The sequence below is a fragment of the Mycteria americana genome, chromosome 3 (genome assembly GCF_035582795.1).
Source record: "Mycteria americana isolate JAX WOST 10 ecotype Jacksonville Zoo and Gardens chromosome 3, USCA_MyAme_1.0, whole genome shotgun sequence".
Classification (NCBI taxonomy): Eukaryota; Metazoa; Chordata; class Aves; order Ciconiiformes; family Ciconiidae; genus Mycteria; species Mycteria americana.
Genome location: NC_134367.1, coordinates 22,275,474 through 22,289,803, shown reverse-complemented (window position 1 = coordinate 22,289,803; position 14,330 = coordinate 22,275,474).

The window sequence follows — 14,330 nt, the reverse complement described above, 5'->3', positions numbered from 1 at the left end:
TGTCAGGATTTCTCGGAGAAAGCTTCCCTTCAGCTATCCAGTCAGCTATCCAGATTAACTTGCAGACTGTTCACTTATTTCACAACAGCATGGAAGCCACAATCTTTAAGTAAGCAGCAGTGCCAGGGTCTTTTGCTGTCTCACATGGTCCTCAGTAAGGCTCCATTGTTCCACCAGCATGACTGCTGTGAGCCTAACTCCTTCTTACATTTAGGCACGATGCTATGCAGCCCCACGTCCTTTGGACGGTGGCATGTTCGACGTACAGAGACTCTGAGCTGACCTAAAGGTCACAGAGCGTGTGGGCCCTGCCAGCACAGGGCTGCCCTGGTACAGGCTGCAGACCTCATTACTGGCTGCTTTGCCTGCACCATTGAGCATCTCAACCTGCGCCTCAGCATGAGGGAAACAGCGATCCTGTCTCTGCCTCTCCCAGCCACGTGTACTGGCAATACAGTATGGAAATCTGTAGACAAACGCTGCCAGTCTGGCAGCATCCTCTCTCACTAGCTCTCTTGATGATGAAGTCACGCAGAGGATAGCAAAAGCTGGTGTCGCTTTTGAGAGATTAAATCAGCATGTCTGGAATTAAAAGGGCATCTGACTTTGAACAAATGTGAATGTGCACTGTGTGGTTGTCACCATTCTTCTCTAAGGTTGTAATACTTGGACAGATTAACACTTTCCGCATCAAGCCTTCCAGCCAGTTCCATGTGAGTTATCTTTCTGCCCTTAATGGTGTTAAAATGTATAGCACAATACGATTCCAAGCAGTACTGAGGCAGTGTTCCTCCAGGGCTGAGCTACACTGGTCCAAGCAACTGATGCTTATCTCAGAAAAATGATTGCTCAGAGCTATTTTCTAATTTTAAAATGTGTGAACAGCCGAGAGGTCGGCCAATGAATTGTTAACCAGACATGCTAAAAGCAAATCTTAGGCTGGGTGGCATTAGCTCTACAACATGGGATGCTGCAGCTAAAAAATGATCTGCTGTGCCAGTGATTATGGACCAATGCTGTCAAAGCCAATGAGCAAAACTGACTGACATTGTGCAGCACAGAACACAGCAAGGGAAAGCAAGAAGCTACCTTTCATGCATGTAGCTCTTTTCATGAAAGTATCAGGCATATACCTCACCAAATTATCCATAAAAGCAGGATCGTCATATGATTAACTAGTGGAAGACTGGCAATAACATTTTCTGTATTTACCATGTAGATACGTCCATTTTGAAGGTTATGAAATTGAGCATCTTTGTTTTCCTGTGAACAGAACATGCTGATATCAAATAATGCAATGAGGTGTGTTTCTTTTAATTCTGTGAAAAGTGCAGTTGAATATATTGACTGGGGAGGTTGAAATCCTTTGGTCAAAAAACTTGAAATATTTCAGTTTCCCCTGAGGATTTTTTCAGGAAAGATGAAATGTGGTCTGATCTGGTCTTTAGAGAGAAATGGAGTATATGGCAGTTGCTGCAATATTTTTTAATCACATTTCTCAGTTGTTAACTTTTTCAATGTTACAGTTCAATATTCTGCCCAAAAATCATCTATGGAAAATTGACATATATTTACATTTGCAGAAAAATATTTCCATGGAAGAGAAAAATATTTTTCGATCACTTCAACACAATCTTTTCAGTAATCTTGGGATTTCCAGGCATTAGTCTTTCACAGATCATTTCTATTCTATGAAAGAATCAGTGTAAGAGCTTTGATAAGACAAAGAAAATTCATTTTCTTATCCAGCGATGCCCATTATTTCCTGGCCCATGAACAGCAATATTGATTAAATAACCTTCATACTACATTATACTCCGCTTTTTCTTTCTTGACCTTAATTTTAACTTTTTAATCTCCTGAGGTAACAGAATGAGTCTCTGAGGCAGCATATTGCTCACAAGGCTTGTTTCAAGTCTAGTCCAAGATGATAATCCTGAACAATAAATTTCTAGGATTTGCTTAGTAGCTTAAATTAAACCTGCAGTTTCTGGCTCAGTAGTTTGAACACTGGTTGAGGAATCAAGAGTTCCTGACCGCCAGTCTTGGCATAGCATTGTCCAGCTCTCCTAAACCCCCTTTCTCCTATGTGGAAGGACAATATTAGAATAAATAAAAGTGGGTACTTAGAAGGAATACTAGATGGGGTTTTTTTGCATATTTATAAAGTATTTTGAAAATAAAAATACCATTGTTAAGGGTAAATATTAATGATGTTAGAGCAGCCATTCCACTTATAGCACAGGTAACTCAAATATGTTTCAGAAGAGACTCAAATGGTACCCCAGAGTACATATTATAGGCTTAGTCTCAGTGGTAGGAAGTTCCTGAGCTTCCATCTAAAATTATATCAGTTTGAGCTTTTGTGAATTGACATTGCTTGTAACAGCATATAACTGGGAAAAACTGAGAGTGCAAAGATCCTTGGTTCTCTCAGACTTTGGTTTTGTTTAAATAAATTCATAGTGGTGAAGTGAGGGGAAACACCGTCTAGAATAAATCCAAGCCTTACCAAAGCAAATGCCTTTCAGAGCAGGATTTGACAGCTCTGAATTCCCAGCTCAGTGACACAATAAAACCAGTTATGTGAATTACCATTTGGAGATGATAATACTTATAAACTGTAATAATCTCAATAAAAAGGAAAGGGAGAAGGCTGTCTGAGCAAGCATGTGCCCAAATAACCATCTATTCTTGATCCGGCATAGAAGGAGAGGATTGCCAGCACATACCAGATTTGTGGCTTAGGTTAACCCCCCCCCCCCCCAAAAAAAATCTAGGGAGAATTATGATGCATAATCTGATTAATGTTTTGATGTGTTTCTGTTTCAAGAATGAGAATTTAAGATAAGATAGGGTGATCAATTCAATATTAAGTATTATTGTTTACACAAATAAAATGATAAATATAGCAAATTCTGACATGCCTGAAGTTTTTATTTTGGTTTGGTTTTTTGTTTTGGTTTTGGTTTTGTTTTTGTAAAAAGACAATTAGGACTTCTTAATATTCTCATAGCATTACATCAATTTTCCAGGGGAAGATAATTAAGAAACAAAAATGTTGTAAATATCAAACCAGAAATTTATAACATTTTTACATACATTTTACTCAAGAGAAAAAAATGGATGATATTTACAGGAAAGTGAAGATAAACTCTCATTATGCATTAAAATCATAATGTCATGCAGACAATGTTTGCCAGAAATTATTCTGGAAGTTTGCAATAATATGAGGAGTTATAGATGAGATGTAATGTCTCCACAGGCATTATAGGAGATGTAATGCCTCCACTGCCAACCACAGCCCTTATTTATAACTTGTTGGAATTATAAATTGGTATTTTTCTGTGACAAAGGGTTGTGTTCTCATTGCACATTGTTTATATAGATGTAGCCTGGTATAGACTATAAATTAGAAGATTGATTCTAAACCTCATGGGAATTAATTCTGGAGTAGCTTCCAAGTACCAGGAGAGGAGGAACCAAACTGCATATATTAAAGTAGATGTTGGTAAATTTATGCTTGGGGTTAGGTGATGAGCTAGGCTGGAAACTGCATTCTATGACCTAGGAAAACTCCTCTCCTCTCCTGTTCTAAACTATGTTGCTGTTAGATCTTTATTCTATGCCTAATAAATTGTCTGCTGGTAGCCAGCCTCAAATACTTCAAGAAAATAAATGCACTTAGGAAAAACGACATAGTTTCATGCTACCTGGCATTGTAGATGTCTAAGATGCTAAGATGCTAAAAAGATGTCTAAGAGTTAGAGGGGAATAGCCAGTTCCCTTTTTGCAAAGACATCACAAAGCTTGTTTCTCCTGTCTATGAAGGCTACTTACAGAAGCAGCTGAGAATTAGATGACTAATGTATATTTGCCTGGTTTTGGTACATCAAACATAAGACGCTGCTTGAAAAATATATATAGATCACACTGATTAGGTACAAAAATGCATTATTTAATGTCTATTTGAACAGTTTTTATACTTAAAATCAATAAAATTGACTTTGCAGTCATACTGATGTTGAAATATTTTGTCCCATTCGCCTTCTCAGTTTGCAATTAGATGTAGTCAGCTGCCCTATAATGTTGGAAGAAGGGAAAATATATATCAGAAATGTATGGATTCAAAACTGGTAGATTCTGCTAATATATTTTTTGTCTTTTCTGCAGCCCCTGCTTCAAAAATATAAACTGCCTCATTGTGCCAGGCTTTCAACATCAAAGACTTTTTAAGGACCTGCACTTCTGCATTCAGCAAGATGATCAGATTTTGAGTTATCTAAAAATCCAGGGATCAGGTGGTCACAGCCTAAGTTGCTGAAAATCATCTACTAGCTAGTCATGCTTCAGAGAACCTGTTCCCTTTCTAGAGCTTTCATGACCTTTGTGATAAGTGCTGGGTGCACTTATATGTACAGCAGCATAATAAATATTGCATTTAATGCTGTTGTCACTATAGCAAATGTTCATTTTTCTGATGAATGAATAAGACCAGTTTCTTCTCACAGATTTTTTATTATGGAAAATTATTTTGCCTTGACCAAAATCTTTCCCTTTTCCCCACTGAATGCTTGCCCTGTTCTTTATATTTTTTCATATCTGTATGCTTAAGTTCCCTTGTTGCCTCTATAAGAAAACTGGGACTGGTCTTGAGACAGGTAAAAGCTTCTTTAAACTGTAGAAGGGATTTGGCTATGAAACATCCATTAGCTATATGTCTAAACCTATACATTGTTTGAAAATGTTAGTCTTCATGAATTCAGCTTGTGTATTTGCTAAATAAAAGTTGTCTCCATCATCTTATAACAGTTCTCCAGTTCTCCAGTAAAATGTGAAAATTTAGAAATCATAGCAGCCTCTCTAATTTTAGGGCAAAATGTAGTCATTGTTAGAAATGCATCTAAAAACCTGCAGATGCTTGATTACAGCTTCCAGGGGCAATCATCTTGTTAAATTGTAAGTGGCTTAGCATTTGCCAAACTTTACTGTCTCTTATAATAGCAAACATTTCCAAAATTGATTTTTGCATATAAGAATGTGCAGGTTTCTGTAAAATGTAGGTAGCATTTTCAGAAATTATTGACAGCAATACAATTTCATTTTATTTTTTCGTGTGCTTTTAATATATTTCTGATAAATTTCAGCATCAAGTGTGAAAAATGAAGCCTTAAATAATAAAAAAATCATTATATCTTATCAATGTCCTTGGTTTAGATTAAGATAAAACTTACAGTAATTTATAAAAAGCCTAAAAATTATGATGGACCAGTACATTTTCTGTTCATATTCAGGCAACACCAATAATAAAAGTTTAAATTGTCAGTTTTTTAAAATCATGAAACGTTCCTTTGAAGCTCAAAACATTTTGAATGTAAAAATTAAACTAGGCTCTGCTTTTATTAGTCACTTACTGAGGCCTGATTTATGTAATCTAGTTGCACGTCAGTATAACTTTGCTATCCTAAGTAGACTAGCTCAAATCTGTATCTGTAGAGAAATGATGTAAAGTTTATTGGTATTAGAGAACCCTACATGACTGCTGTGTACCACAGCAACACCTCTTTTTGCATGCCCTGTGTACTGAAGGTTAATATTAGATATGTCATTACCTGACTGATATTATTTGAATAGGTATGCATACTTCTAAAATGGAATTACTAAAATATCATTCATCTGCATACTAAGTGATTTTCACAGTCTGTTCTTCAAAATTAATTCAAAATTACTGACAGTGATTATTTATGCATGAACATTGTAGACAAACTGCATTTTGCAGCTGACTGCTTAGTTGGTATACACTGTAAATCAAAGATGCATTTGACAATACATGTAAGATTATTTTGGAAACTAATTACAAATTAACAAATCATAAATATGGATACGCTCCACACTACTGTGAAGAATGTCTTTGTTTATACTGGGGCTAGGAAGTTCCCCAGTCTTTACTGAATTCTTCAGATTTCTGACCAGGTACTGACTTCAGTGATAGGTTTGGCTCTTCCAAATTAACCTCTTCAATTAAAAAAAACCACATTCTCTGAAAGTACCTCTTCCGCTTTCATTGAATAATATTATTCTACTATCTCCAAGGACCATTTGGATCTTTCATAAGTGTATGGGAAGAACTCCTGCCTCTATTCTGTACATCTGCCAGTCCTTTGTAGCAGGACATTCCTACCAGTTTGTCAGTGTCCAAGTGTGCAAAGCTCCATAACTGAGAGCAGTTACATTTTGTCAAACATCTGCACATGACAAGTGACATAATTTATCATGGGGGCTACAGCCAGCAGTGCATTTTCTTGTGGACAGGGTGGATTTTGTCTTTGCTAGTCCATCTTTGCTGGCCACAAGTCTGATGGAGCCAACATTGGACACAAAGGCTGAAAAAAGTTCCTTTTCCAGTGGCTGTTCAGAGCTAAATGTGATCACATCCAACTGAAGAACCAGGAAAACAAGGAGCCTAAGAGGAGGCAGAAGCTTGGCATATATTCAGTCTTCAGATCAAGAGGAAGGATTTTTATTATTAATCTGAAATAAAATAGATGCTATTATACTGATGTTAAAAGTAATAAGGAAAGATGGAAACTCAGAAAATATCGTGATTCAAGTGTCATTTGTCTAACAGAAGGGGAAAAAAAGTCTTTGAAGAACATGCTGACCAGTTTAGAAGAGGCAATTGAATTAAATGCCACATGTCTAAAAATGATCTTATGATCACCTAGAGAATACAGAGGTTGAAAAATGGTTCAAAAGCATACATCTCTGATTCTTGGGAAAAAATATTTCTGCACTGTAAGGAATTCTGTTCAAAATGGAGCCCTGAATCACATCTTCCGAAAGAACAAGATTCATTAAATCAGGCCAAAATATTCAAAAGCTGTAATCTTTCTAACGAAATCAAGGGCCAACCAGTGGTAGAAAAATATTCACTAGCAGTAAAAGCTACAGGAAGAAACCTCTAAATGACGATCTATGAGTGTGTTGTTCAAGGCAATGACAGAGCTGGAAAGCTCTGGACTGACATAGATTTTGATATTACGTTTTTGATCACAGAAATACAGAGCCAGCTCAATCTTATGCACTGGCGTTAGTCCTGATGCCTTCAATGTTAAACCACTTTCAAGTAATAAAAAAGGTAGGCTGATTATCAAGGTTTTAAATAAAATTCTAGAATTATAGAAACAATGCATTAGAGAAGAAATAAAATATATTTAAAAATTAAAGTTACTCTTCCAACATATCTAGCTCCTCCAGTATACCTCACCTGTAATCACTGCAACAAACACTGGCCAGAGGAGCAAGCAACCTGCAATGCATGAGGTAAATGTGCTGCTGGGAAATCCTCTCAGGCTATAAATCTTTTCCTCTGTTTCTTCACTGAGACATGCTCATCCAGGTTTCTGGCCCAAATACAGTACAAATAGAGTATCCATGGGTCCCACTTCACACCTTGATGGTATTTCAGATTCATTCCCTTCTTCTGAATCAGGCAGAAAACACATTATTATAACCACAAAAAGATTTTAAGTTCCTATATGTTATAAATCACAAGAAGATGTATAAAGATGTCTATGTATCACATTTAATAGTTTTTAGGCAGTTTGTTAAGTCTCTGGTGGTGAGTTCTTGGTAAAACTCATGCATGTTGTCAGGCTAAATATTAGATATAAGAGAAAGACTCTTATTCAGACATGGCTTAAATGGCAACCTGCTTAACCAGCTTGCTACTTATATGGAGCCTCTCCCCCAGGCAAACCCTGACCTAACTCATTTTGTGTTAATTTTTCTGATGTAACTTTTCTCATCTCATTAAAATAGTTTAATTGAATGTGTTTGGCTTATATGGCTCTGAAGACCTAAGCTGAGAGAAGAAACAGTATTGGGATTCTTTAAATTATTTTTGTATTTATAAAAGAGCTAGAGAGATATAAGCAGCCTAGACAGACTCCATAGTCCCAGAAATTGTTAGCTTTGTATGGAGTTCAGATGTTATTCAGCTGATGTGTCTTAATTCTAGAACTAGTCTCTTTTAACACAGCCAGATAAGAAAAAATAATTTAGATTCATTAAATGTGACTTTAACATAATGTTTTTCAGGCAGTTAGGGCTTTAGAGTGTGATACCTCAGTTAAACAGAGAGACTTGTGTAATATGCTCCTATATCATTAGAAGCAAAAGTCAGTAATGTTGAAGGGACTGTTCAAATGGTGTATAAAACATACAGAATTTAACTGGAATATGGAAATGTGTGAAATGCTTTAATCTACTCAGATTAGAGATATTCTTAATTATAAAATTGAATTTATGGAAAATCAATTAAGTAGAATCTGATTTGAGTTAATGAAGGGGCTGACAATTACTGATATTCAAGCTGAGTTCCAGTCAATTTTAGAAACTTTTTGTAATACTAGTTTTGGCATACATTATTCCTTTTATTTATGTAGTAAAGTAACTTTCTTAAATCATTTCATACCACAATCTCTCTTTTAGCTGCTTTACTCAGCCATGATTCAGAGTGAATAATGGAGTGCCTTATCAAAAGTACTTACCTATTAGAACTTACTCTCTTCCTAGTAACTGGGATCAAATATTAATTCTTTTGGTGACTGAAAATCCACTCAGTAAATTTAAAAGCATAGGAAGCTTTAGATTTTTAGACAGCTGGAGATTAAACAGAGTTTAAAGATAGCACAATTAAATATTTTATAAATTTGAATTTGAATTCAAAATCATAAAATGTTTTCCTGAAACATGCTTTTGGGGTTTTTTTCTTCCACAATGGATGCTGATAGGTTTTATTTAAGTGCTACCCTGTTTTTCCTGCTTTTATTGCTTCAGCCCTGAAAGTTTTTATGCAACGCAATACAAGGCTCACCATATTTCTTTAATTGCAGAGATTTTAATTGTATCAGACTTGTATCCACCAAGAATGATTCAGACGAAGTGTATTTCTTGGTAACTGGGTGGTATCAGTACAGTCTTAGGTTGATGGGATTCATTTTGTCTGTCTGAAACTGTGTAACAGTCAAGGGGAACAGCTGAGAATTTAAGGCCCCCAAGTCGGTGAACAGAGATGGCAAGTGGCATGTCCTGTTTGTGTTTTATCTTAGCCTAATATAAATACTTAAGATAGGTGGGTAAATTGTTTTCTGAGGCTATTTATCTCTTTACATGAGCAATAGGAGGAGTCTAACTGACAAACTGAGGAAGGGCACCTACTGGTATGCTCCATGTAGAATATTCCCCAACATTTTAGGATAAATATACATTTTCATTATTCCCTAAGTATTTTCTTAATTGTTGCATATTTCATCTAGACATAATTTCTGAACGAACAAATCACACTTTCCCACCACTTTTTTACTTCAGATAATTTCAGGTTATTTTTTAACTCTGCTCTTTCTCAGTTTCTTAAGAAAATATGAAGATCACATCTCAGTGATAAATTTCTTCCTTAAGTTTTCTGGGTTTTAATAGTGAGTGACAAAACTCTCTCAATATTCAGGGGAAAAAATTAAATCCCTTAAAACAAAAGGATGTGAGAAAACAATTATTCTTCAGGGACACTCTTCATCAGCCATGTATAAAGAAGCAATGCTACTCTGGTAAGAAAGTCTTGGTGTCACCATCCACAAAAGAAAACGTTGATGAAAGGACTAAGAATGACATTTATGCTGCTGGCAATTAATTATGAATGTGGGAGGAGAATCACATGAAAGGGTATCAGTATTGTCACATGGAGGCCATCAGTTACTCCACAGAACAATTCCAGAAAACTTATATTGAAGTACTTGCAAAGCCACATCCTTGAACCTAATAACCTATGACTAAAGTAAAAGTAGTGACACTTCCATGACACATCAATTAGACCGTAATCTATTTGCTGTTATATTCATGCTATCAGAAACAGTAAAGAAAAGGCCACTATAGATTTTACAGCACAGTTTTAGCCAATATAAGACAGTGAGGAAAAGAATTACTTTGATCCTAATAAGCATAGAAATTAATTCTATTAAGAGAGAAGGAAGGATTCTCAGCAACAATATGAAATCATTACATTTTTATTCTGAATACAATTTCTCATAAGTACCACTAGGAACTTATCTGTCTGGAATGAATTCTAAATCAACTTTAACAAATAACCTGTAAACTCTAAATATAAAGATATTTTCTTCTATTCCTCATTAATAGTTGTCATGAAAAGGTGCAGATACTTCACAGTTAAAATATATGCCTTGTAAATCATTGCCTTATTATATCACTATAGGTTGGTCCCAGTAAAGGATTCATGCATCCAAACAGGTAGAACCTAGGAGTAGGAATCATTTGGTCCTTATGCAGTGGATGACTTAGACATCCTAGTGGGAATCAGAGCAGTCACATTGTTGAGCAGGAAGCAGAAAAGTGTCTACAGCTAACCAAAAGGGTAAGGCACACAGCATGGCATATCCTACATTTAATATACACATTCCTCACTTTGGGCTTGCAAAGAGACATTTCTGCTGCCTTGGTACCCAGAACATAGGCTTTTTGAAGAAGGCTGGCTTCAGGATTAGGAACTACAGGATTAGGATTACAGAACTACAGGAATTTCAGGATTAATATTAGAGTTTAGTCACAAAGTTTTAATGATCTAGATTCTACCAGACAGCATGATCTCTGAGGCTATGACAAATTTTACTTCAGAGTGCTGAGTGTCATTTATGACTGGGCTCATTAGCAGCTAATCAAGTAATGGTAGGAAAAGAGATGGAGAGATACAGAAAACAGAATTAGAGAAGGGGTCAAGGGAGACTTTGTTTGGTAGTGACCCAGTGACAAGGATTAAAAGATTTTCCAGCTGGGGAAGATGATTTAGAGTTCAGGCTGGTCTACAGATCTGAGCTGAGACTGGAAAGGTTGATGGGTTGTGACAATTCTGATATTTTATGGTCTACCAGACCAGTGTTAGGACTGAGATCAGGAAGAGGATTTGACCAAACAGGAACCAACAGGAACTATTGCAGTACCATAATGGTTGAGTCTTCCAGAAAAAAAAAAAAAAAATCAGGCAACCAACTTTGTTTTAAACCTGAGTAGAAACAAACACATAAACCAGTTAGAATTTGGTAGAGGTCTAACCCATCAGGGACTGATGGAGAGGTATTTGGAATAAGTCTAATAAGAATTGCTAAACAGTGGTTAGTTAGAGTTAGTGTTGGTGTGGACATTGGTACTGGGTTTGGCCCATGAGCCAGCAGGGGCTGATAAATCTAAGTTATGTTTGTTCTGATAGCTACAGATAAGTTTGGGACTGGCAAAGGCCACTGGCGTGGAGGCTGGGGATCTCTCATTAGTGCTCGGACTTGCTTCAGCTGCCACTCTAGCATTATTGAAAGACTTGATAGAGGATGCTGAGCTAGTGTTAGGACTTGAGCCCTTAAGGGAGAGGTTTACTGCTGTTTTTCAAATTCCCAGATCATTTGATACCATCCAGAATAAAACCTCTAAAATAGATTAGTCACTCATTGGTGTGGGTGCACTGCAGACTTTGAGTGTGTTCATGTTTTTATTGCATTTTCTTTGAATGATAATGAAATAATTTTCCCCTCAGATTGTATATAAAACTTGGTAATTAAATTGTAAATTAAGTATGTGCAATTCAGTGAAAACCCACTACTGAAGTTCACTAATATTCAGCCCATCTTTATAAGATATTAATTTAGAAAATACAATAAAATATAGCACATATAAGTTAAAATAATTTTCCTAAACAAATAGAAACATCTGTTGTTTGGGCCTTGTCTTTACTGGTTTTGTAAATTGGTGATCCTCTGACTAGTTTTCTTAGGAGGGTTATAACTGCTATGCCCTTATTATGGTGATAAACAGAAAGAGGAACAAAATGAAATAATACATCTTCGGTGCATCCTTTGATAATACCAACTATTGTAAAGCCTCAAAAATTCATTATTTTAAGGTACTGCTCATTTCAATGACATTTACCTTCTGTATCCACAGGTTTATCAACTCCTTTACCCACATTTACTACAAAATGAACTGCATATTTCCCATGGATTTTTCCTTTATAGAATAAACTAAATCTTTTCCTCACTTTCTAATGTCAATTGGGAGGGAGAAAATTGCAGAGAGTACTAAAATTCAAAATCATTCAGTACCATGGGGAACAATCTGTCAGCCTTTCCTGTCACAGCCTGCACTCCAAACAGCAAGCACTGAAATAATCCCGACCAGTAACTATTAAACCGGTTCCTCAGTGTGCTAGAAGCAGAAGGAAAAAGTGGGGGAAAAAAATAGTGGGAAAATCTGAAAAGGAGCACCTTTTTGTGGTAGTAATCCATGAATCAAACTTCTAGGCCATCTCTTCCAATTAATATTGTGAGTTTTCAAAGGCCATAGGCTACTTATTAATCATTTATTAATGATTAATAAATCATTAATATAATGATTTAATTATATTAAAATCTTCACTGGCAGACAAAAAGATGGATTGGTAAAAATAGATGACAACTTCTTTAATTTTGCTCCAGAGAGATATTGGACTGAAGTAAACATTGACCTACATGTTAATTGACTCAGTTACCTGAATTTCTAAGAAAGCAGAATTTGGAGCTCAGAAAACAGAGCTAATGAGAATGTAATTCAAGGTATATGGTCCTTTTATTTCTTTTCAGCCTTATATAACTTCAGCTGGGACACAGCTTTTCATTTAGCATGTCATGATATTGTCAGATGGCACACTTAGGCTCTGTCATTGTAGTGTTGATGATAAGGAGATGAAGATGAAATAAGCTTAGAAATCAATACCTTAGAACGCATGGTCTACCCAGAGGTCTTTGTAGTCTTGCTCATATCACCCTGTCAATTACAGTTTTGTTGTAGAGATGTTCATGTGGTTATCAGAGGAAGGCAGAGAGAAGTCCAGTATATGATAAATTATATACATTGTATGTCTGAGGCAGGAATGTTATCTTAAGATTTGGCTGAAAGCTCATTTAGTGCTGCATACAATAATAATGTCCACAAAAATCACTCAACAAATATGCCATGATACTACTAATATAAAATTTTGTGGTTTACTGTAAAATTTAAAATTAGTTTGAGATCGAAAGATGTTCCTTTCAGCTAAAGTTTGAAACGTCACAAGAAGTGTAAATAGCTCTGCTTTGCAGGTGATCAGCTTCATATCATTCAAAACTCACAATAATTCCATAACTGTTGATGTAGCGCATGTATTTGACGTCATTACTGATTGCCTGGAGCGAGCCACTGCTGTTGAGTTGAATAATGAGCTCAAAGGAAGTAATTCAACAGGAGAGGCACTGTTTTTATTTAAAGATTAGGCCAAATACTTTGAGTAGGATTCCTGTCTTTCGACGTCCCCACTAGAGAAGAATATTTCAGAAGTAATTGTCTGAACTTCTTTTGTATTGAGGGGAGAGAAGCAGGCACTTCTAGATTAGAATTAATCTGTTTAGAACAAAATTAATTGTGTTCTACAGGCACATTTTCAAACTGACTGCATAGGGGATCTAGAAAACTAGCCCAGGTTGTCAGATAAAACCTGCCTTAAATGTTCAGGGCAGCTTATAAGAGCACCAGAGATCTGTACCCCTCCAGATCAACAATGGAAAAAGATGTCTCAGTTGTTCAGGTTTATAGAAACATCAATGTAAGACATGACTTCAGGTGTTTTCTATTAAGCATAAGGGCAAATATGAATCAATAGGATACTAAAGGGTGTGAGAGCAAAGCTCTGAAGGTGCAGGATACAACTGAGGATAGTGGAGCTTGTTTCATGGCTCTGCAAATACACAAATATGCTAGAATCTGGCTTGATATAATATAGGCTTAAAAATATGATCCACCGGCCTTATGTTTTAGTGAAAGTGGAAATTTAATGAACTGAATTAGAGGGAAAAGTCCAAATTTTTGCTTCTGCTAAACTACAAGAGATTCATATTACCAAAGGCAGATTTCTAGTACGTAGCAGAGGTTTATATCTGAGCTAATTGTCTATATGTCCTTTATTGTCAGCACTTACAAAGTGGAACTTCTGTGGTAATATTAATCTCATCCTTAAGTAGACTTCTAAAATAAGCCATTTCCTACCATGGGAGACTGCTGTCTTCTGATTTTGTCAGACGTCTGTACTTTACAGATTAAGTGAGTAGCAGTCAGCAGTAATGCAAGAAAAATGCATCAGTGTAAAAAGTCCCTTTAATTTATCTGCTAATTGCTTCCAAAATCTCTATTCTTATAGGTACAATATAATTAAATACATATATGAGCAAGCATTTCTGTGTTCTGTGGGAACATTATTGGCA